The sequence below is a fragment of the Acomys minous genome (genome assembly GCF_964271855.1).
Source record: "Acomys minous genome assembly, chromosome: 13".
Taxonomy (NCBI): Eukaryota; Metazoa; Chordata; class Mammalia; order Rodentia; family Muridae; genus Acomys; species Acomys minous.
In genome coordinates, this window is record NC_140495.1 from 106,994,259 (window position 1) to 107,020,139 (window position 25,881).

Below are 25,881 nucleotides of genomic sequence, written 5' to 3' on the forward strand. Positions count from 1 at the left end.
CACCAACTGAAGCTTTGTTCCTCCCTAGCCACTGATTTTATGGTCATTTAGGAGATTGTGTACTTAGCCAGGCAAGGTGGCACACACCTGTAATCCCAGCACTTGGGAGGCAGAGGCAGGCGGATCGCTGTGAGTTCAAGGCCAGCCTGGTCTACCAAGCAAGTCCAGGACAGCCAAGGCTACACAGAGAAACCCTGTCTCAGAAAACCAAAGAGAGGAGAGAGAGACTGTGTACTTTAAATTTAACTCTCTATCCCATATGTAGCAACTGTGCATATACAAACATGCGTGTGTGTGTGTGTGTGTGTGTGTGTGTGTGTGTGTGTGAGAGAGAGAGAGAGAGAGAGAGAGAGAGAGAGAGAGAGAGAGAGAGAGAGAGATTCCTATTCTATCTTCTAGGAAGACTACTTCACCAACCCTGGTACTGCTTACCTTACAATTAATTTTAATGTTGCAGCAGGGAATTTTTTCCCTTTATGTTTTAATCTGGGGACAAGAACAAATCCAGTAATAGAACGTCAACATTAATTTGAGGGAAGATGAAAAATGACTTAATAATACTGCAGCAGGATTAATATTGTACAATAGATCATGGCACCATAAAACTTGACAAATTCATTTTTGTATCACTGTATATTCTTGCTAATGGAGCAGGGCATATCTGAAACACTGTTAATACTTTACTGCACAAATGCCGATCAAATTGCACTACAAGGGGATGTGTTTTGCAGGATGTAAGAAAATAACTGTCTTCACGCACCTACAGCTTGCATTTCAAAGCAAGATGGAAGAGGATGGGGGCCAAGTGATTTCAAGCAGAAAGCAACACTTGCTAAGAAATCAAGTGGTACAATTCAGAAAATGAGTTGATGGTTACCAAGGAATCTGCTTCCACTTGAAGACCCTTTAGTCCAGGAATTAAAATTGGAAAACAGGAAACATTATGAGAGAGTCTACTTCAAAGAGATCTAAACAACGTACCAAGCCAACAGGCCTTAAATAGACGTACACTACAAATAAGCTGTGCTTCTGTATAAGACGCACGCACGCGAACTGGATTTAGCCTCCTGCCTGAGACAACCAAGTAACTCAGACAAGACACATGAAGCAATTTCCAGAATTTTGGACATCTAGGGAAGAAACAAAACAAAACAAAACAAACCACAGTGCGCCCTGAAAGGTGAGACACAGCTCTCAGCTAGCCATCTTTGCTCACGTCAGAGAAGGTAGTTTCCAGGCCCAGCACAGAGGAAGGAGAGTGAGGTGGAGCTGGCAGCAGGCCTGCTTCACAGACAAGGGAGCTGGCCAGGTATGGCTCCTAACAGGCCAGGCTCCCTGTAATGCTGTTATGGCTCTCTTAAAACATTAAACAATTTTTAAACCAAGAGTTCTCGCTTTCACTATACACTGGGACCCTGCAAGGTTATGGCTAGCCCTGCCCAGCAAATGCCCTCTGTTAAAGAGAGGAACTGAAGAGGCCAGTGAAACCAAAGCAGAATTCATAGGACAGAGTTAACAGACAAACTGGACACACAGATGCACACGGACATGCTGACAGGAGTCCAAAGACTAATGGTCACTATACATACCTGCAATCACCAACAGAGGCCCAGAAAAGAACCAAAAAGAGGACTGCACAGACAGTGTCTCAGTACTGTCTGTTTCCAGAAGTCTAGAGGTACCAGAGGGGCTGCAATGTTGACCTGCATGCAAGGACTACTGTTGGTAACATCTACTCTCACCTACATAAGAAATTTTCTTTTTGTTGTTGTTGGGCTTGTTTTGTTTTGTTTTGTTTTTTGAGACAGGGTTTCTCTGTGTAGCCTTGGCTGTCCTGGACTCACTTTGTAGACCAGGCTGGCCTTGAACTTACAGAGGCCCTCCTGCCTCTGCCTCCCGAGTGTTAGGAGTAAAGGCGTGCGCCACCGCACCTGGCTGCAGTAAGAAATTTTCTTAAAGCACACAATACTTGTGGGCTGAATTTTTTTCAGGGGGGAAAAAAGAGGCAAAAGTAATAGGATATAGGAAGTAGCCAAAAGAATTATTTGCTTAAAAAAAAAAAAAGGGAGGGGGGAGGTCAAGTCCAATTTTGAACCCAGTGAAAGCTGATTATTTTCTTGCAGACAGTAGGCTATAAACTCTCAGGTCACTAAAACTGTCTCCCAGAGACACAGAAAAATATCTCACGTACAACACAGTATACTGGCCACTATCTGCACATCTAAGCATACAATATTTTCCAAGAAATGAAAAAGAACATTTCAAAACTTAAGCTAATGTAAAACGAATGAAGAACAAAAGGCAATTGTTACATTATTATGTAGAAAAAGTACCAGTAACCACCAGTGCAATTCTGACTCCAACTAGTACCCTGGCCTTCCATATCAAGAGAACTAAGGAAACTGTATGCAGAGCATCCAGCACAAAGCTTCATAGCACTATATCCTTTCAGAGGCCACAGTCGCATGTAGCTAGTTATGCCAATTAAGATAAAATTAAATACAAAATCCAGCTCCTCGGGCACACTGGCCACTTCTGAATAAGCAAGCAAGCCTCACAGCATCTGTACCGGTTAGTTTTTGTCTCCCTGACACAACTAGACTCCCCTGGGAAGAGAAATCATCACTTTCTGAATTCCCTTTCTCAGAATGGCCTGGGCTCTGTGTGGTTATCTTTATGACTGCTGGTTGATATGAGAGAGGGCCCAGGCCCAAGCCCACTGTGGGCAGTTCTGCCCTAGGCACATGGTCCTGGGAGGTCTAAGGCAGGCAGATGAACATAAGCCAGAAAGCAGCATGGACTCTGCCTCTGTTCCTGCTTGAGCTCCTACCAGGATCTACTCCCTCAGCACCTGGAGGTGTCCAGCAAGGGAAAATGGACCAGGATGCTTCCATATTGAAAAGCACAAATACAAAGTGCTGTCACAGTACTTTCTGCGGGCTACTCCAGAGCGAAGTGTAGAATAACTCATCCTGCAAGTATTTTCCTAACACCTGTATGAACCCAGAGTTTTAGAAGCCACAGTGCAAAGAAGCTTCACACACCACTAACCTTCCAGGTGTCTGTTAGTTTAATCTTGTGAACGGTCTCTATTTTGGGTTATTTAATATGTGGCACTTAAAGTTGTTGTGTTCCCATTAGAACATTTGAAAAGTGACAGAGAAGAACACCAGACTTTTGCCAAAACAGCGTATCAGGACAAACAAGCAATGGCTCTGACAAGTAAGCCTAGGGTGGGAAATGCCAATGACACTGAGTGACAACAACATTTCTGACAAGAGTAACCATTCCTTTATTAACAGATTTAACTTTTGCTAAGCTATATAAATTAATGAAGTTGACTTTCAGTTAAGTGGGAACTTCCCTGAAGTCACATTTTACTCAAGTCTTGGCCCTCCCTTGTCTGTGGCTACTAACTACTCTAATGCCAGATTGCAGGCAACAGAGACAAGCACCACGCTCACCTGCTCTTTCACTTAAATACTTTCATTCAAAAGGAAATCCTGCCATGGTGACACATGTTGCAAAAAGAAGCATATCACCTGGTCCACATACCCATCATCATCATCACCCATTACTGGGACTGAGCTAATAACACAATCCTGCTCAATTAAACTACAGCTACTATGACTCTTGAGAGCTGTTCCTGGATATTTCCTACCTTCCAACTCCTACACATTCTCAAAATGAACATTCTCAGTGTCACAGACCTGCAAGGGTCCAACACGTTGAACGGCCACATCTGCCATTCTAACATCGTGTTTAGTGTGCATCAGACAATGGGAGATTATTAATGAAAAAGTCTATTACTTCTAAGGGTTTACAAAGTTAAAGATGTTGAATAGCCAACAAAATAGAAATACTAGCTTGTCCAGTTTCTGTACTGCAAAACAGCTTTAGGCAGCCCTTTGTATGCAGCCAAACAGAGGCTTCTATCACTACAAATAAAACAAATGAAAAACAGACATTGCACCTAATGAAACATTCACCTGGGTCCTATCAGACTGCTAAAAGGTGTGGGGAGAAGCAGAGGATGACAAAAGAGGTTATGTCACAGGAAGTAGGCACATAACTCAATGCACCCCTTAGCTTTTCTTTTTTTCTTTATGTGTGCCCTCCCAAAAAAAAAAAATCATTGGAGGAAGCAATAAGGAAGATCCAGAAGAATTCAAGTAAAATGAAATATGAAACGCCCTTGTTTTGCTCTGAAGCCAGAGAGAAAGCACAATATGAAAAGCAAGCACTGCTGCCTCAGAAAAACGGATGGATCTGTGAAATATGGGGTTGCTGACTCTTAGAACACAAGTGAGGAGTTAAATCAACAAGCATCAAAAGCAAAAAAACACTGAGCCAGGATTCTCTCCCTCACAGGATACACAGAGTATCACTTCTTTCATTTACAAATGTGTGTGTGTGTGTGTGTGTGTGTGTGTGTGTGTGTGTGTGTGTCTGCGTGTGTAAGAGAGAGCTGTGCATTAGCTAAAGTTAAGGGCTAGGGTACTAGATAATTTAGAAAAAATTAAGGTAAGGTCTACTGTATGGTTTCAACAAGAACCATGGAAGCATGTCACCCTTAAAGTCACACTCCAGTGAAAGCTTCAAGGTACCTCTAGTGCTACCCACTCAGGCCTCTGAGAACAAACAAATATACGTTAAGAATACAAACCACACTCTTTTTCTTGAGCTGCCAGGAAGATGGTGGACATTTCAACGGAGTGTGTTTATCAAACACAGCATACAAGCTTTCAAAACAAGAAGCATATTTTGCTGAGAGAAACAGGCATGCAAAGAGGCTATCAAGAGCACTTACATAGACAAGAAATGCCCTTTCACTGGTAATGTCTCCATCCGAGGTCAGATCCTACCTGGGGTCATGACCAAGATGAAGATGCAGAGGACCACAGTCATCTGCTGGGACTACCTCCATTACATCTGAAGCACAAACGCTTTGAGAAGCACCGAAAGAACATGTCCATGCGCCTGTCCCCGCCTCAGGGATGTACAACTGACAACACTGTCACTGTGGGAGAACGCAGGCCCCCGAGCAAGGCCGTTCAACTCAACGTACTTAAGGTCATCAAGTCTGCTGGCACCAAGAAGCAGTTTCAGAAGTTCTGAGGGGACTTTGACCTACTCCTCAGAACAAAGAAAGTTATTTTCCAACTTAAAGCACACACACACACACACACCATGTGATCAGTGAGAATATTCTAGGCAGATCATCTTAGTATGTTTGGTCTTATCAGCCACAGGGGCTTCCATTCCACTCCTATTCCAAACAATCTCTAAAACCAAAGCCTTCGGTCTAATAACTTTATTTCTTACTTCTCATGTATTAGGTAATTCTTGCTGCAGAACAAAATCATATCCATGACGAGCGCTGAGACGGGCTCTTGGCTGTAGTACATTAGAGGTGGTGCAGCAGAGCCCTGCAGACAGACGCCCCTGCACTGGTTAGCTTTCTCATCATTTAAAGCCTTCAAAGCCTACGAGAATCATTCAAGAGATTGCTGTACACCTGAAAAGATTCACCAACCGTTCATATTCTGTCATGGAAAATGGGGGGACGAGGGGGGTTCAATGCTTTCTCCGCCCCCTCCAAGTCCTGGTGACTGAACACAGAAAATGAGAAGCAAGGTAACGGGGATGGAGTAGCTGATAGGCAACTTGCTCTCAAATGGTCTCAAAAAGTTACTTGTGGATTTTAAGGTGAAAGAAGAAAATCCTATTAGGAATCTGGCAAACGAGGTTCAAAATCAGATTCAGCCACTTGTAAACTCTAAGTTCTCAGACAAACTGCTTATCTTTCTAAGCTCTGTTTGCTTCGAGAATAATATGATCCAATCTGTGTTAAGAATTAATATTTGGCCAGGTGGTGGTGGCGCACGCCTTTAATCCCAGCACTTGGGAGGAAGAGGCAGGCGGATTGATGTGAGTTTGAGGCCAGCCTGGTCTACAAAGCGAGTCCAGGATAGTCAAGGCAAAAAAAAAAAAAAAAAAAAGATTAATGTCTGTAAGACAGTAAGACATCCCTAGCACATCAGGAAGTTAGCACTTGGTGCTTTTAAACTAAATATTATAGTGTCTTTAGTGACAGTGCTTAATTTCACCACACTTAAAAACCCAACCTTACCACATAAAACATTTTGTAGACTTTCAGCTGTCAGCACAGTAGGGCTGCTAGAACCTACTGTCTGTGATTCTGTACAGACTGATGGTCTGCTATAGCCTCTTCAGGCTAGGCTGCCCTTTCTCCACAGCCCTGTGAAACTCACAAGGTAGCAAGCACTCAGTACCTGACACTCACATAGCAGAATGCAGCTGCCCCTGACAATGCAAGCTACTGGCCTTCTGGGAGAGCACTTTGTTACTTCTAACTGAAGAACCATGAGAAGAAGCACATAACTTAAGGAAAAGGTAAAGATGTTCTCCAATAAGCAAGGTGTTCTAAGAAGGCCTCAGGTGTCCCTCATACATTGTCAAGAAGTGGCCAGGAAGTGCTGGGACTTCCTAAATCTATTGAGAGTAGGTCTGTTTGTTTCCCTTCAATTACAAACTAGTGCGTATGTATCTGCCTTCTGCAAGATTGCCCAGACACTGAGACAATGCAACTCAAAGCTCAGTGGACAATTCTGTGCCATTATGCAAGCAGTTACTGGTTAATTTCTGCATCATTAAAAGGCTTCAAAATTTACAAGCAGAGAAAATAGAGTAAGAGTTTAAGAAATTTATTCTATAATAACTTACAGAATAACCTGAATAATAAAAATAGGATTTACATTATTGATTTTTTTTTTGTCCATTTTATTATACTTACATGAAAGCACTGACTCCTGGCAGGTTGAAATAAGGAACTCTATTTTACAGTAGTTATACAACTATTATACTAAGATCTTTATATTCTGTATGTGTATAATGTACACATTTACTGAGTAGTCACCACTTGCCAGGTACTGTTTGTTTAATACATCAAGCCTCTTAAGCACATATGTTCAGTTACTATTCTCTCAGACTTGGAGGAAATAAGAAAACAAGACCGGCTGGAGCAATGGCTCAGCAGTTTAAAAGCTTCAGTTCTCAACAGCTACATGGTGGCTCACAACCATCTGTAACTCTTTCCAGCGATCTGAGGCTCCCTTCTGACCTCCCCAGGTACCAGGAATGAATGTGGTACACAGACATACATGTAAGGAAAACACTCATACACAAAAGAATAAAACCAGTTTTAAAATAAAAACAAGACAGACTAATCACTAAGCCTCAGGGTCTTCAAAAATTCATCTAGTAGAAGAAATGCTATTAATTTAAAAATGAGAGAAAGGAGTCATGAATGTAGCCAGGCATGGTGGGGGGTCAAGCAGTGTTAAGAATTAAATGTTGCCAGGTGTGGTGGCTCACTCCTTTAACCTCAGAATTCAGGTGGCAGAGGCAGGCTGATCTCTGTGAGTCGGAGGCCAGCCTGGTCTACAAAGTGAGTCCAGGACAGCCAGGGCTGTTACACATAGAAACTTTGTTATAAAAGAAGGAGAGAAAAAGAATTAAATGTTTATGCCTATACCTATTATCTTAGCACATGGGATGCTGAAGCAAGAGGATGTTGAGTTTGAAGCCATCTAGGTCACAGCACAAAAACCCATCTCAGAATAGAAAGGACCTCACAGGGAGATGTTAGAGCTTCTGCCGTTCGTTCTGTCATGTCTTCCTGCTTCCAACTACACTTAAGCCAAAGCCAAAGAAGACCTAACCAGGCCTGCGTGTCTAGCTCATTTACATTTCCCTCCGCCTCTCTACTTGTGCAACAGAAGCAGCTCTCACCGAGTGCCACAGAGGTTATGGAGACGGTATCTTCTGAGTCAGACATCCTCCTAATGCAGTAGCAAAGAAGGAAGGGTCCTCCAACTCAGGGACTGACCCAGTTGACTGGGTTTCCTGCTCTCCTCTCCACAAAGGCGGTGGTAGCCATATTCCCTGACATCTACCATAAGAGTGGGTATGTGTGGGTCTGTGCCTTCACATGCTCAACTCTTGTCATTTGAAGATGTGGCATTTTGGTGTTTCAAGGTTCCCCACATACAATAAATGATTTTGCTAAATAGCACAGATGAAGAGCAGCTGTGCACACCTGAGTCACTCACTAAGCTAGTGACCATCAAAAAAACAGCGTAGAGAGCATGTATGACCTTCATTTAAACACAGATGTCAGTTAACTCTCTCAATTTTGGGAAGCAAGACTCTCTCCCATGAGTTTCCAAGGTCCACTATACGCTCTCTCAATGACTAGCTAGTCTTCCAACTTGTCAAGATTCCATCCATGAGGCCGGGCGTGGTGGTGCACGCCTTTAATCCCAGCACTCGGGAGTCAGAGGCAGGTGGACTGCTGTGAGTTCGAGGCCAGCCTGGTCTACAAAGCAAGTCCAGGACAGCCATGGCTAACACAGAGAGACCCTGTCTCGAAAACAAAACAAAACAAAAAAAAAAGATTCCATCCATGAGTAAGGACCACACATTTACCTCTCCCCACAGCAGACACTTCAAAAAACTAACTTTGAAGAACTTGACATTTTCTTATGACACTCTTTCTAAAGCTTAAAGCTCAAGTTTAAGTGTTCTCAAGAAAAAAATCACTAAGTTCAAAGTGGAGGTCAAAGAACTGCCTCAGTTTAGTTTCAACTTAATTCTGAATCTGGAAGATGAATGGTGTCCCAATTTATTGAAAAAACAAAAACCTTTCAAAATATGGATAAAAGCATGACACAGTTGTGGACACCATTCAAACATTTTTCATATATGAAGCAAAGACTACAAATATTAGTTCTTTAATTTAGTACAGTCCAAGAGTATTCACACTTAGTAAGTGTATTTTATATTTACATAACTGACACTCTATGAAATCATTTGTTTCTACCTGTAATATTTGTCCATATTGCTCAAGCTTACTTATTTGAATGGTAAAACACAGGTGAAATACTCCAGCTAACAGAAAATACACACTCAACTACAAGTATATTAAGTTCTAATTTTTAAGTAAAGCTCATTCTTTAACAGCATACATAACAAAACAGAACAAACTTCCTGAACTTGGGGCCATCTACACATTTCCCGAGCTAACACTTGTATTTAATGAACTGATGCTGAATGCATTCTCAGGAACCATTGCCATGCGAGCACTTCCAGGGATGACACGGCATTTTCTGTAGCTACACATAAACACCACAGAACTAGAAGGAAGCTGACTTACAGAGGACTGTGCTCTGCTGGGCATTTTATATCATGTTGGTTCAAACTGCTGCACAAAAAGAAACCCCTGTGACCAGCATTCACTAAATTGACTAGAGCTGGGCAGTGGTAGTGCAGAGACAAACATCGCTTGAGTTCGAGGCCAGTCAAGGCTACATAGGGAAAACTTGTCTCAAAAAATAAAAATAAAAATAAAAAGGTGAACCAGAACTATCACACCTCCCAGCCATGTTTAGATTCCAGCTCATCAGCCTCACCACGTCCTTCACTGCAGCAAACGGAAAGACCTAAAGCCATTTTCCAAGGTCACAGTAAACGAAGGAGAGCTGAAACTCAACACAAACAAACAAACAGCGACAAGCAGACGGCGCGGACCACGGCAGGCTGAAGGCGAGGACCTCTGTGGCAGGGAGCGCTGTCACCACTCTACTTCTGACAGTAACTATGATCTTCAAGGAGTACCTGTTCATTTCCCTCACATTTTCCTTCTCCATTCTTTTCTTCTTGAATTTTGCTTTCATATCTGTCACTCTTAATGAAACCACCTTAAAGAGTTCATGACCAGAATGCAAATGCCTCCATGAAACTCATGAAAACCGTCAAAAATGAACCCAAACTATGAACACAAGTGGTTTTTCTTAGAAAAGTTAGGCTTTCATCAGTTTTCAGCACTCCCCCCCCCCAGAATACACTCTGTCCTCAAAGTTTACAATGAACATATTACTTATTAAATCTGACAACTATTACTCATTCATTCTCATCTATTTCATTTGATATAATAATATTCCAAGTCTAAAATAATGAAACAACTCCTTTTCAACTCTGTCGATGTTACCTAGCAAATGGTGGTCACTAACCGCTACGATTTTATCATCTCTTTTTCTTGTTCTCATCTCTAAAACATCTGGACACCCTTTTACACTCTCCATATTTCCATCTTAAACCAGTGGCCAGCAAAGTATGGTTCCCAGACAAGTGCACAACCCAGGCACTTGTCAGCAAAGCAAATGAGTCTAGGCCTCACCAGCCCAGACTAAATTAGAAGCTCTTGGGAGCATAAGCCCAGCAATTTATGTGTGCGTGGTTTATTAGTTATTTACTAATGTATACATGTATTCTGTCTGTATACATGGTTTATTAGTTATTTACTTAATGTATACACATAATCTGTCTGCATATATGTCTCTACATCACATGTATACTTGGTCCCCATGGAAGTCAGAGAGCATGTTAGATCCTCTGGGACTAGAGTTAGAAAGGGTTGTAAGCTGGGAGTGAAAATCTGGTCCTCTAAAAGAGCTGTCAGTGTTCATAATGACTGAGACGGCTTCCAGGCCTCCAGCAGGGTGTTTTAACATGCCTTTCATGCATGTTGCATGCCTTTCAAGTACATGCAGGTGTTGGGTACTACTACCATGTGCACAGGCTTCAATTCCATTGGTCTATTTGGTCATTCAAGTATGTAATGAATACCAGCTGTGTGCAAGTGTCTCAGCTGTTTAATGTGACAACATCTGAAACTGATTTTAGACCTTTTAACATGGTCCCCCCCAGAAAATATATGCAGCTCTTTCATAACTGAGTTCAAGACCAAATGCATCAACACCAACTCCAACCCTTGCTACCCCTGACATGCTACCAGTTTTCTTCTTCTGTTCAACAGCTAAAAGCCTTGGTCACATTTATTTCTTCCTCTATATATAAATTTTTAAAAAACAAGGAATCTTATTCCAGGGTGATTTAAATCACCCTTGCTCACCAGTCTATTTCACTGTGATTTAGAATTTTATACTGTCTATTATATTATCTAAATCTGACTGAAAACTTGCCCGAAGACAAACAGCAGAACAGGGAAAGGGCTGGGAACTGAGTTCTCATCCACTAAGCTACACTGTCAACTTGGAGCGTATCATCAAAGCAATGACCTCATTCAACTTTCTACTTCAGATCCCCACCAGCTTAAAACAGCTGCAGTTCACAGCAAAACTACTATTTTGGCATTTGCAACCAAAATAACTATCCCACTGATATACCCAGAATGTTCTTCTCATGACCCAACACTGAACTACCTATGCACTTTGGTACAGCACCTTAAAAAACCAAATATATTGCTTAAATTATATTATATTATATTAATTTCTAACTGGCTCCGTGGGAACAAATGGAACACACATTCCTAATAGAAGGGCTAATAAAACTCATAAGAATGCAAATTATCTTCATTTAACTTGAGATTTTTCTATTTCTCAGAATGAAATAGTTTACCTAAGGATGATCTAGATAAGAGGACCTCCACCTCTAGCTAACATGGACAGAGACACTGATTTATCTTCCAGTGTAAACAACTGTCAGAATATTTGAAGCTTTGGAGGTGAGGTGTTCATCCAAGACTTTGGCTGTCTTTCTCTAGTGTTCTCCCTATTTTTTGAGACAGTATATCTCACTTAACTGAAACTCAGCACTTTAGCTGGGCAGATGTATCTTGCCTGTAAGCCCCTGGGACCCGCCACTCCCAGGAGAATATCCATACACACTGACCAGCAGCTTTCCACTGAGCAATCGCCGCAGCCTCCACGAACCTATTTCCAAGACATCAAATACCAGACACAAAGGACGATGCCCAAAGAAGCAGGAAACTGGTATGGTGGATGAATTGTAGTAAAAAAACACCCAGCAAACTCGCAGTTTAAAGAGCAGAGCACCACGGAGACAAAAGCAGCTTGAGTTTGCAGAACAGAGCCCTGAAGATGAAAGAACACATGAGACCAGTGTGGGATCACTTCTGCTACTTAGCTGAGCCCAGACAGGGCATGTGTTAGGAAAGAGCCTGAAACTAGGAAATACTTTGACAAACTCAGAGAGAACAACATCTAGTGCTCACAGTCCAGGAAGGGTACTACTGGTTCTCACAAAGAGTTGAAACCTTAAGAGTTAAATAATTGGCTCTAAAATGGGAATGGTTCAAGGGCTGCCTGGTAAATCTCAAAATCAACCAGAAAAACAAACAAACAAACAAAAATTGTTTCCAAGTAATTTTCTTACATCCTAGAATAAGACATGGGAAGCTTTACAGGAATTTAAAAAAAACAAAAACTAATGTTAAACAAATGTTTTAATATCAAATAAAAAAATTCAGGGGCTGGGGCTGGAGAGATGGCTCAGAGGCTAAGGGTATGGATTGTTCTTCCAGAGGTCCTAAGTTCAATTCCCAGCAACCACATGGTGGCCCACAACCATCTTTAATGTGATTTGGTGACTTTCCCACTCCCAGAGCACTATATACATAATAATAAATAAATCTTTAAAAGAAAAAAAAGTCCCTTCATGAAAGTGTTTTAAAAACCAAACAACAAAACAAAACAAACAAAAAACTTCAGGGGCTGAGAAAACTCATGCAGGAAAGCCAGAACAGATTTCAGCATGGACAGGGAAAGTACTACCCCTAGAGAAGGGGCTGATGGTACCTGATACCTCTGGGAGTGGGAAAGCCCGTTTCTTTGAGTGCTGTCACTGGGAGGCCGCCCATCACCCAGGGGGAGACCACACATCCATGATATATGGGCAGCACAAATCGGACTTGATGAGTGGAGAAAAATAAAGAGAAAACACAAAGTTGGGTGGCTCTGGGAGGAGTTGGGGAAAGGGCAAAAATAAATATAGTCAAAATCCACTATAGAAAGTTCTCAAAGGGGACTGGAGAGATAGCTCCGTGGTTAAGAGGACTGGTTGTCCCTCCAGAGGACCTGAGTTCAACTCCCAGCACCCTATGACAGCGCACAACTGTCTGCAACTCTAGTTCTAGGCTCCAGGGGATGCGACAGCCTCACACCAATAGACATAAAATAAAACCCAACAAAGAATTCTTAAAAATCTCTCAAAGAACCAGCTAAAAATGTATTCCTCTTTACTTTTACAGCTACTGTGAGTGGGATTTCCATTTCCTTTTTAACACACATGTTCATTACTAATATATTTTTTAATGTCACTAATCAATGTTAATTTTTTTCATTCGAACTTTACAGAACTCTGAGTCCTTAGGTTTCTCTACACAAAATCATCTGTCAACAGAAATACCATTGCTCCTTCCATTACTATACACGTCTTCTCATTCCTTTCCGTGATCAACTGCCCTATGACTTGAAAGACTTTGCTGGGTAGGAGTGACAAGGGGGCCATTTTGGTCTTGTTCTAGATCTCAGAGGAAATCCTTCCAGGCACAGTCCTGGCGGTGACTCTGGCCTGCTCCTCTAGTGCAGGTGGGAGCGGTAGCTCTCTCTATTCCTGATTCACTGAGATTTTTTATCATGAAGGGATGCTGGATCTCACAACTGCCTTTTCTGCCCATTTAGATAGATAGATGATCATTTAGTTTTTGGTCCTTTGTAGTGATGCGAGGTGTCACAATAATGATTTTCTATTCTAGCCATCCTTACATGCCGGAGAGAGAGAAATACCTCTTGGTCACGAAGCATGCACTTTTGACGCACTGTCAGATTCAGCTTGCCAGTACTTTACACACATGTTCACCAAGGATCCTGGTTTGCAGTTTTTCTGTTTTGTGTTCTTGGCTGGTTTAGTATCAAGAGTAATACTGGTCCCAGACAATGTGCTTTGGACCAGCATCGTGTTTAGTTTTCTGGCATAGTTGAAAATTAGTTTAAATTTTTAAAAGTTTGGTAGAATCAACAACAAATTCATCTGATATTGGCCTTTTCTTTAATAAGATAATGCCCATTACTTGTTACTTGTTACTGGTACACTGAAGTTTTCTGTCTTGATACAGTTCTAGTAGGTTACATGTCCAGAAATCTATCCTTTTCTTCTAGGCTTCCAATTTCCTGAAATACAACTGTTTAAATGAGTTCCCAATGATCATCGTATAAATTGAATGTTTCCCTTTTCATCTCTTATTTGGGTCTCCTTTTTCTCTTTGATGGTTCAGTTAAAGGTTTGTCAATCTTATTTATTTTCTTAAAACAACAACAACAAAAAAAAGTAGCCAGCCAGTATAGCTACATTCCTTTAATTCTGACACTTATAAGGCAGAGGTAGGAGGATCTCTGTGAGTTCAAGGCCAGTGTGGTCTACAGAGTGAGTTCCAGAAGAGCCAAGGCTACACAAAGAAACTCTGTCTCAACAAAACAAAACAAGAACAAAAAAGAAACAAACAAACAAAAAAAACAGTGTATGAGGATTTACATGGTCACTGCATTTATCTCTGCTCTGGCTTACTTTTTCTTCCTCCTGCGGATCCTCTGTTCTTTCTTTTCTAGTTACCTTCATGCGCCCATTTAGCACACAGAGATTGTGCTTATTACCTGTCTCCTTCCAGCGCAAGTATTCAGGCTGCTGCTACAAGTAAAGACATACATTTTAAATATTAAAACACAAATAACAAATTCCAAGTAGATACAGGGACTAGGAGTATGTAGCTCACTGGTATTGCACCTATTTACATGTGTAAAGTCCTGGATACTAATCAAAAGATAGGCAAAGCCTGCCCACAAGTTGTTTTTATAAAGGTATTAAGGTTTTTGTTTTTGTTTTTACTTCATTCATTCATTCATTATATTCTGCCCACACACCAGAAGAGGGCATCAGATCCCATTATAGATGGTCGTGAGCCACCATGTGGTTGCTGGGAATTGAACTCAGGACCCTTGGAAGAGCAGCCAGTGCTCTCAACACCTCTGAGCCATCTCTCCAGCTCCCAGAACATTTTCTTAATTGAGGTTCCCTCTTCTAAAATGAGTCTGGTTTATGTCAAGTTGACATAAAACTAGCTAGCACAGTCTCACTATGTAACTGGGACTCAATATGTAAGCCAGGCTGATGAAATCTCTCTGCCTCAGCCCCTCTCCCCTTCTCTGCCTACCCCCAACTCCTGCCCCTCTGGCCCTTGCGCCTTCTGCATCTGTCTCCCAAGTTCTTAAATTAAAGGCCTGCACCATCACATCCAGATTTGTTGTTGTTGTTGTTGTTGTTTACAACATGTGTTTAGTATAATTTTAATACTTTAAAGATGTACTTCATCACTGGGGACAATGGGGCAAACCTATAATCCCAGCACTCAGGGAGGAAGAGGCCCTCAGATCTCTATGAATTTGAGGTAAGCCTGGTCTACAAGTGAGTATGGGACAGCCAAGGCAACACAGGGAAACCTGTCTTGAAAAACAAGAAAACAAAAAACAAAACAATTCATCAATGTCATCTAATTTGATTCACAGTGAGGGACATATAATATAATGGTCACCATGTGACAAATGAGGCCATACACTGACACATCCTTTCATGGCTCCAGAGACTGAGGCAGATGAAGAAATGGCAGATACACAGAAAAGCTGAATGTTGGCTGAGCTTTCTGATGAAGAAACCATAGCACCCAGAAACAGTAGAAGAGAAAGGCAGACTTATTACATACAGATATGCCAGGAGGCAGGGTTATTATACACAGCTGGACAAGGGGACACATTAAGCTATTCTTGATAGATGCAGTCTCTGCAAGGGAACAGTCTTCATTCCATAAATATCAGGAGGGAAAGCTAGGGTAGACGTTTTCTGCACAGACTATACTTGGATGCCCCAACACAGACTTTGCTATCCTCTGAACCTGATTGTGGATGGGAGAGACAGACTGGGATTTTCCCATGGGTTGGAGGCTGTGAGTCCTGGCAAGGCTGTGCCCATGCCAGCAAAACATGTGCACTCAAACTAAGGTTTTCTTTGATTTAATCACATACAGTGGTCAGTCTGCCAACATCTATATAAATTAACCAGGAAAAAATTTTAAAAGTTACTTTCTGTTCTAATTGTTATTTACTTATGAAAGTGTTTTTAAGTTTTTTGTACTGAAGATGGCTGTTTGGTAAATGCATAACACTTTCACTTGTGAATAATACATTTTTAACATTTTTTAATTTGTAAAAACCAAAATTACATTCAAAATATAAAAGTAAACATTATCTTTAGTCATTTTTATTGAGTTATATCTAAATCCAAGATAGTAATTTATATCAAAAACTCTTTACCTTCCCAAATGAAACCCTGTATCCACTAGCACTGAATCTCTATTCCCAGCATCACCCCAGCAAATATTCTACTCTTTATGTCACATGAATGGACCAGTCCAGGTTCCTTGGGTAAGTCATACACTTGTCCCTCTATGATCGGCTTGTTTCACATAGTGTGACGTCCTCCAGGTCTATGTATGTGGTGGCAAGGCACTTTAAAGCTTTTCATGCTGTTCAAAGCAACAGGAAGATGAATTCCTTGATAATGCTGTAAGGTATAAAGTGGGATTACTTGAGAAAAAGGAATACATACTTTTTATACCCTGCTAATCATTATCAACACACAAAAACAAGGAGGAGAGGACATTTTAAAGGAACACGTATCTCAGGGAATTAAATACTTGATCTTAGGTTAAAATATGTATCTCTAATAAACTTTTCCTGTACTTGAGAAGGTGTTTTTTAAAGAATTGATAAAATTGATGTATATGATAAATATACATACATAAAATGCAAGCAATCTAAGAAAACATAATTCTAAAACATAGCACATGACTTTAATTCCAACATTTCTGAGGCAGAGGCAGGTGAATTTCTGTCAATCTACAACTCCTTGTAGGTCTTTTTTCTTATCCATAGAGATTTCTAAGATAGAATCTAAAGATTTGTAGGGTTATCTTTAGATCACCAATATAATTTACTCACACAAGACAAAAAGAAACTGATGCTAAAATACATACACAACAACAAAACAAAATAAAATGAAATTGCCGTTTTTTCAGCATTACTTCAGCTCACTTTCAACCTCCTTCACTCAGAAAACGCCTGGGATGAGCAGGAGTATTTTACCCCTAGAGGCTATAATATAAAATTCCTTTCAGTCAGACAGTATTAGCCGCCATTTACGTCTAAGACTGACAAGGTCACTCCTCTAGAAACAGTGCTGGGCAGGAGCAACAAGCTTTCAGCTGCCAGTGTAACTTGGGACCAGTGTTCTAAGAATTCCTGATTACGACTCATTGAAACTAACAGCTTGCTGCACCATATGCCGTGAATGCAAGGTACACCACTGTTTACCTTCACATAAAGTTGGCAAATCAGAAACTTCTACAAATGTCAAATATTTTTAAACAAAATCATCTCCCCTGGTCTTTTAAACAGCTTAACAATATGCTAATACAATGTTAATCAAAAGAGAGCAGGCTTAAGACTTACTATACATTCATTCACTAAGAAAATTGGTGAGATAATTTATCAATAGTGGTGTTGATACTCATTCAGGAGTGAGTATGCAGCACTTAATGTCCTGCCACCATGCCTTGTCAAAGCATCAGTAGGACCTGCAAGACTCTCAGAGGACACAGCTAGAAATATGATGTTTAATTAAGTCCAATCAAACAGCTGCAGCTCGTTTTTCTAGAAACTTTCATACAGGCTTATGTTCAGTTGTTCTCAAGCTCTGTTCTCCTTACTCTCTCCCATATAGGCTAACAAACACCAAAATGTTGAATAAACATAGCCAACTCTTTACTCATCTAATTTTTCTCTTGACATTATTATTTCAAACAACTGATACGAATCCGATTTTTTTCTTCAAAATAATTCCTGTGCAAAATAAATATATACAACACTGCCATTTAACTGGGTCAATCCTGTTTTCTAGAGTATATTTTTATATATCAGCTAAAACTAATTCTGTTTTAGATACATGCAAATACAATACCAAAATGTGGTCTTCCTTGAGGGTGATTTGGTAAAGTAGCCTATGATGGTCTATCCAAAACCAGCTAAGCTTTTAAATATTTGGTGAAATTTGAAGCTAAACTTCCACTCTAAAATAACATGCCTAATATTTGCCATTATCAGCTAAAGCTACTTCTAGGACTTCAAATCAATCGTCATGACTTCAGGTATCTCTAGAGACACTGTCCTTATCCGCTGAGAACCTCCTTTGCTAGGAAAATAAGATCTAACTGTTACCAGCCTCACAGACCCTCACCCTCCTAAAGAGCAATAGGCAGAGCTCACAAACTACAGCAATTGTTGGTTAAATGCTTAGGAATTTGGAGAATTCTGCCAATCCACCTCTCAAATGATCACAAAGATGAAAGGGCAGATTTAAAGTGATGAGGTCACAAGAGGAAACCTACAAGCCACTCTACAGCTGAATCCTTAGCTCCAAAGTACTGATCTTTCCAACAGAGCTTTGTGAGTCAGAGCTTTAAAAAAAAAAAAAAAAGATATATATATATATCTTTTAATTCCCAAATGAGTGCCAGTCCCACTAAGGAGTGCCATGTTTTATTTAAAACATGTTCTTTCTCAGTAACCACTTTGTCCTAATTGGCAAAGCAGAGCCAGGTCTCTACAGCACATAGCTCGTTACACTCAGTTTGGATTACAAAAGCACACGATGAAACAAACTGCATCGAAATGTACAAATTAACAGCTCAGGAGTATGGGACGGGGTAGTGGAATTAGACCGTGATTTGGAACAAAATCCACAGGGAAGCTGGGGAAGAAATCACTAGTGCCCTTATAAGCCATACAGAGTTTCCAAATGAGCAAATACACAGCCAGAGGACAGACTTTTCCATAACTCAACCAAACTGTTAAATATGGATATGAGGAAGCCAGTTTCTTTAACATGATTATGTATGAGAACAGGAATACCAACAAGGCACTTTAACAATCAAAACCTACAGTTACACTGTCTAAATACAAAATTTATCTTTGTCTTCCCACTGACAATGCACCAACAGGCCCACAATTAAGTCAAATTTCAAAACTTTTCTTTTTTAATCTTTTAAGAAGCTAAACACAGGAGACAAAATTAAAATAAAGCTTTCTTATGCAGCACAGAGAAGAAGGTTAACAAGCTAAGTTATATGAAAAGAAACAAGAAAGACATTAAGAAATGAAAATCTCAATACCAAAACAGAAAATGCTTTAGACAAAAACATGACCCCTCTGTCCCTGTCTCTCTCCCTCTCTCATGCATGTGGGCACGCACAGGGGCACGCACACACACACACGCGCGCACACACACACACACACACACGACACACTCTTCTCAAGTTAGCCAATCCATGAAGCTTCCAGCATGCCTCTCTAATTTTCCCTAGAGATCTAGACACAAATTACATCTGACCTCAAAGAAAAAAGCATAGGAAAGGCAGGAGCTACATGCTAATGCACTGAGATGGCCGTAGCCTGCTACTCAGTTCACTCTAAATCCACGTCTACCCTACATCCTTGTCACACAGCACACAATGGAGATGAGGAGGATTGGAGTCCCAACACCTAGCACCAACCTCAAGTCTTCACTCTACAATCTACTTAATTTTGGGGGTGTGGCAGCCCAGATGAGCTGCAGCTTCATCTGTAGAGACATGAGTAACATTATAAGGGTCATAAAAGAGCTGCAGCAATCTCAGCCACCAAGGTAGATATTTCAGACTTTAAAATCTTCTGAAAAGCAGAGATGGAAACTGTCCATATCCTTTCTTTATCTTTTTTTCACAAATAGTTAACTCCTGTTCACGTCCAAGTTCTCTCCTCCTTACACTGAGTGTTTTTATTTTTCTCCAAACAGAAGTCTTGTATTTCTACCAAACCCAACTTTTATTTGTTTGTTTGGTTGGTTCTCATACAGCCTTTCTCTGTACAGTCCTATTTGTTTCTTTGTTTTTTATACAGCCTTTCTCTGTGTAGCCCTGACTGTCCTGGAACTTGTTATGTACATCAGGCTGGCCTAGAACTCCAAATCTGCCTGGCTCTGCCTCCCAAGTGCTGGAATTAAAGATGTGCACCACTTCACCTGGCCTCTACTCCAAACTCTTCAAGGTCTTTTTCTTTCTTATATCTAATATTCAGCATATGAGGAACTCAAGAAAGTTAACATAAGCCTTTGATGAGCGTTCAGACTATACACAGACCTACTTTAGACTCTAAGGAGTCAACAAGCACCCTGGACTTCTTGATATAAAATTTTAAGGTAGCAAAAAAATCAAATTTTATTTATAAGTTAGTAGCTTATAGATATTCCTTTTTTTTTTTTTTTCACTTATTATCCCTTAATTTCAAAAGAGTTATAACCAGGGAAACTAGCCAAAACTCTACAATGTTAACCAGATCAAGAAATACTTTCAGTACCAATAGCAATGTGGAACCAAAGCCACAGAAGCACACAAGAAACAAAATTCCCATTAAGCTCAATGCCACCCTGAGTCTATCATCAATTGCCTGTTCACATTCCTGTCAGATAAAAGGAAGCCCATACACCCAAAGCATGCTGATCCCAACACCTCACTAGTTCCCTGAGTACACACAGCACAGGAGACATAAACAGTTGTGTCAAGCTGCTCTTCAAAAGAGACCAACTATTTCCAAACCAAGTAGTTCTCAGGTCTGGGAGGCCTCTGAATTTCTTTGATAAAGAAGTATAAATCGGAGCACAAGTCCCCTACACATCCTGTTTGTCTTTGAAGTGGTTCCATTTTCCTGAAGTGGTCTGAGGGATACAATGTTCCCACCTACAACCTGTGAATATGAACCTTTTTTTTTCAAGGGGTAAAAAGAATAGGGGTCTTTGTAGTTATAATTATGTTAAAGATTCTTCAATAAAAATAATCCTGAATAAGGAATCTCTAACTCCAATGTCACTTATCCTTGAGAGACAGAAAACAGACACATAGCAGACAGAAGGCCAACAACAGAATGACTACTACAAGCCAAGGAACATGAGATACTGGTAAAACATAAGCCGGTCTGTTTCTGCAGTTCTGCTAGTACCCTGACTTAGGTTTCAGTCTCCAGAACTGAGAAAAGAAGCACTGTTGCTTAAACCCACCAAATAAGGGCCAACTGTTATGGCAACACTGTAACACTAATATAGTTAAGATGACACAGATTATAAAAACCAACAGAAATAGTTGAAGTAGAAAGAACACTGACAGATGCTTGTTAATGGAAGGGCACTTTAATCCCAGCACTCAGTAGACACAGACAGGGGTCTTTGTGAGTTCTAGGCCATCCTGGTCTTACAAAGTGAGTTGAAGAACAGCCAGGGCTCTATTACACAAAGAAACCTGGTCTAGAAAACAGACAAATAAACAAAAGAAAGAAAGGGCTTGAGCACTCATATTTATTTTTAAAAAGAAAAAGAAAAGGCCACGCATAGGTACACAAACTTGTAATCCCAGCACTATGAAGGCAGAGACAGGAGGATCCCTGAATTGGCAGTTCCAGGGCCCAGTAAGAGACCCTGTATCAAAAACCAAGCTACATCCAGAGGGATGACACCCAAGATTGACTACTGGTCTCTGAACCTACTACTAGCACACATACACAGAAAGGAAAAGGGTGAAACTAATTTTTAAAAAGTGAAATCTCTTTATTATTTTAAAATTTAATAGGTGCTTTTGCTGGATTTTAATTGGTCAGTTAACAATTAGTACAATAATTATTAATATTTCCTTTTAATTGAATTATTCTATAAAGGTTAGAAAAAACTGCTTTCTCTGTGAATAATCATTTCTCCCTTACTTACCCAGTTTTATATGAATTATGAAGTGTGTATGTCTTAAGTTAGTCTTAAATGGAAAATGTCTAAATTATCATTGTCATTTGATATGAAAATTTTCTTACATACGCATGTGTTTGAACACTTCATCTTTCGCAAATCTGTTTTGTGACACTATGACACCTTTAAGATATTAGGTCAAGAGCAGCAGTTCTCAAACTGTGAGCCATGACCCCTTAGAGGTGGAATGACCCTATCACAGGGGTCATCTAAAACCACTGGAAAACACCAATATTTATACTACTATTCATAACAGTAGAAGCATTACAGTTATGAAGTAACAATGAAAATAATTTTATGGCTGGGGTTATCACATGCAGAACTGTTTTAAAAGTTGCAGGATTAGGAAGGGTGAAAACCACTGGTCTAGATGGAGGAGTGGGTTATGAATAAGGGGTGGACCTCAAGATACAAGCAAATAGCTTTATACTCCTACCGCTGGTGACAGCAGGTACCACACCATGTCTTCCAAGCTGTCACAGACTTTACTCTCACACCGTAAGCAAAAATAGATATTCTTAATTAAAAACAAACCCCTTCTTTAAGTTATCTCTGTCACATCAGCTTTTTGTTTTGCTTTTTTGTTTGTTTGTTTTTTGTTTTTTAAGTAACAGTTACATATGCTGTTTAAAAGAAACTACCCACTCTTGATTTTTCGGTGAAGAATTTTTCTGTTGGCCAAGAAACAGCACATTAGTAATGCTTTTTTAACTTTGATTTTATCACTTTATGTGTATGAGTATCTTGCATGCCTGTATGTCTGAATGTTACTTGTGTGCATGGTGCCCTCAGAGGCCAGAAGGAGGAGTCTGATCCCCTAGAACTGTTGTTGTTAGCTGCCATGTGGGTGCTAGGAGTCAAATCTGGATCCACTGGAAGAGCTGCAAGTAATCTTGACAGTTGAGCCATCTCTCCGGTCTCCAGTACTGCCTTTAAAAAAAAAATTGCTCAAAAATCTATACATATGGAAGAAGCATATAAAGAGCCAAAGTATCCAGTGGTGTTTGATATAGTAAGCAAAGATTACATTTGTCTTCCGATATGCATCTATCCTAATAGCTATTCAATACTTTCTCATCCCCTGAGGGGAATCTGCAAGCTCTTTCCCACAAAGTATAAAATCATCTATAGACTCCAGATGCTCCCTAAGTACCGTACTCTCTCCCCAATTACGTCAAAGGTTTTGAAGGTTTGTGGATGGTAGAGAAGGCACTGCAATACTGGATGGGTTATTTAGTCAAGCCTTTAAAACCTTCTACTATCCATGCTCACGATCATCCCATCTTAGGAGGTCAGCAAAGTCACTCTGAGAAGGCAGAGGGATCACAAGCTTCATGCCAGTCTTAACTACAGAGTGAGTTCAAGACCAACTTGAGCTACTCACCTAGAACCTGTCAGAAAGGAAAAAGGAAGACGGGAGGAGAAAGGAGAAGCAAGGAGGGCAGCATAGAAAGGAAAGAAGTCTAAAGTGACAGGACTCTGGGGAACCTGCACATACCATTTAGAAGAATGTTTCATCAGTTAGCCCTGCACTAGCATCCAGCTTTCCTTACCCACAAGTCATCCTCATGAAAGGACTTCAAACATTTTTTCCCTCACTTAATTTTATGTAAATATAACAAACTTATGCTCTGTGGAGGCCAGAAGAGAATATCAAATCCCCTGAACTAGAGTTATAGACAATTTTGAACCACCAGACAGGTGCTGGGAAATCAAACGCGGGTCTTATTTCTCCACATTTAAAAAAAATTTTTTAAACCTTTTTATATCTTTAAAACTAGGTTACCAGTATATAAGAGCCATTCTTTAAGTGTTTTCCATCTTTTAAAGTGTATAGCTCATCTTTTTTGTTTTGTTTTGTGACAGGGTTTCCCTATGTAGCTCTGGCTATCCTAAAACTTACTATGTAGATCAGAGCGGCTAACTCATAGGTATCTGCCTGCCTCTGCCTTCTGGTTAAAAGCACTCATCAGTATGCCTAGGTTTAACATGCATTTAAAACTAGAGTAGCTATAGCCAACGCAACCCTCACGCTGTCTTGTACACACTTCATGTCAATAATATACTTCTATGATCTTTTATTTTCATAATAATGAATACAACAATATACAAATATTTTTAAAGTTCAATAGTATGTTCCTTTTAAAAGAATACAAGAAGTAGTTACTGGAAGAAGAAAGGGCTTTACAAACTTGAAATTAATCTTCGCTCTCCCCCTCGCCCCGCCCTTCCTGGAGAATTTTGTGCACTCAAACTCAGTAGGCAGTCAAGGATGAATTTTTACTTCTGATTCTCCTGCCTTCACATCCCAAATACTACTAAGTACCACCATATCCAGTTTATTTGGCTTCATGCATACTAAACAGGCACTATCAGCAGAGCTCAGCCCTCTCCTAAGACTTTTTTAGAGGAAACCTATTTTTTAAAAAAAGGATGGACACAGAACAGCACCAACAAGTTACTAAACTATAACCAAAGAAAGTAAAACTGAAACAAATCTAAAGAAACATGAAGACCACAATTGATAATTTTTTTAAATATTCATTTATCCAGGAACATTAGACAATTAAGTATTTTATGTGATCTACCTTATTCAAAGGTATCTGGCCTTCCCAAGGGAAGATCATTACGCACTCTAATGGAGGGCACTCTGAGGACAGAGCTACAGTCCTCTCCAAACTGTAACGACTAGATTCACCTGCCCTACTCCAGTTCTCACAGGTGAGGAAGCATTTCTTTCTATCTGTAATTATAGCTGTCAACAGAATACAGTCTTGCACAGAACCTAGCATAATATGTTTAAAACTGAACAAAGCTCAAATTTACCAATGATTCATTTCTTTAAAAAAAAACTCAAGCATCTGACAAATTGCTTACTTTGAACGGATGAACGTGTACTCACAATTTCCACCTATCCCCTCGATTAGTGTAAATTGTCAAGGTTTAAGGGTTGCAGGATGGTTGTTTCTTTGGCTAAATAGCATAAAGAACTCAAGATAAAAATTAATGACAAAAAACTGATTTGACTGGACTCTTCTGAGCCCCCTTCTTGACTGGGCTTCCCCTCAGCCTGTGTATCTATACCAGACATATTCTAATACAAAAAGGCTTAAACACTAACCGTCTTCAACATAAAAAGTTTGCATCCTTAGAATTACCCCATGCACAACCCCTCACCGTTGAGTTTGCCTCTGCAAACCTAACAACTACCAAAAGAATGCACTGTTCTAGTCAGCATTCAAAGGCATGTCCTGATCACTTTCAGAGCATTTACTAAAATGAACCTAGAATTATGAATTTTTCTATGTTCCTTTGAGATAAGTACGTATCTCCTCCTACAAACTTGGGAATGTTTTACTCAAGAACTTGAAAACCATGGGTTTTTTGGTGGTTGTTGGGATTTGGGGGGTTGTTTTGTTTTGGGGTTGGGTTTTTGTTTTCTTGTTTTTTTGTTTTTGTTTTTAAATGGAAACAGGGTTTTCCTTGGCTGTCCTGGAGCTTGCTCTGTTGACCAGGCCAACCTGGAACTCACAGAGATCCACCTGCCTCTGTTTCCCAGAGTGCTGGTATTAAAGGCATGGACCACCACTGCCCAGTGGAAGCCATGTTTTTAACATGTAATTACCAAGCTTATCTCCCAGACTCTGGAGGAAGACAGAGCCCTAACTTTGTTCATCATCAGCTCACACACACAGTTGGCATATCAGCATATTTTACTTGTTAGTTTTTTAATTTTGTGGTACACTTCATTTCTGTGTCACCTGTCCCACATTCTTGAACTCTCTCTTTGGAGGCCCCGCTGCCACTGTGCAATATGCACCTGAATTCAGTTTATGCTATGCCCTGTTATCTACTCCAACAGTGTATCACTGAAGTCCGTCCGTAACACTCCATAGTGTCCAGTTTTGCTTAACTCTGACAAATTAAGTTAAAAAGAGAAACTAAACATATCTCATCAGTAAAGTGAACTAATTACAGAAGATCATTAGCTATAAACTTCTTTTTAAGAATATAATTCAGGAAGGAGTCATAATTCATGGGGTCAATCAG

At 40.2% G+C, this 25,881-nt stretch overlaps 1 protein-coding gene and 1 pseudogene across 2 annotated transcripts in view; one reads left to right on the plus strand and one right to left on the minus strand.

The window, feature by feature from the left end:
- Positions 1–25,881, minus strand: part of ZFAND3 (zinc finger AN1-type containing 3) — a 206,571-nt gene that overhangs the window by 120,088 nt on the left and 60,602 nt on the right. The gene's annotated exons all lie outside the window — the stretch shown is intronic.
- LOC311581600 (small ribosomal subunit protein uS17-like) lies at positions 2,449–15,075 on the plus strand (annotated as a pseudogene). The gene has a single exon. The product of its transcript is annotated as a small ribosomal subunit protein uS17-like (transcript).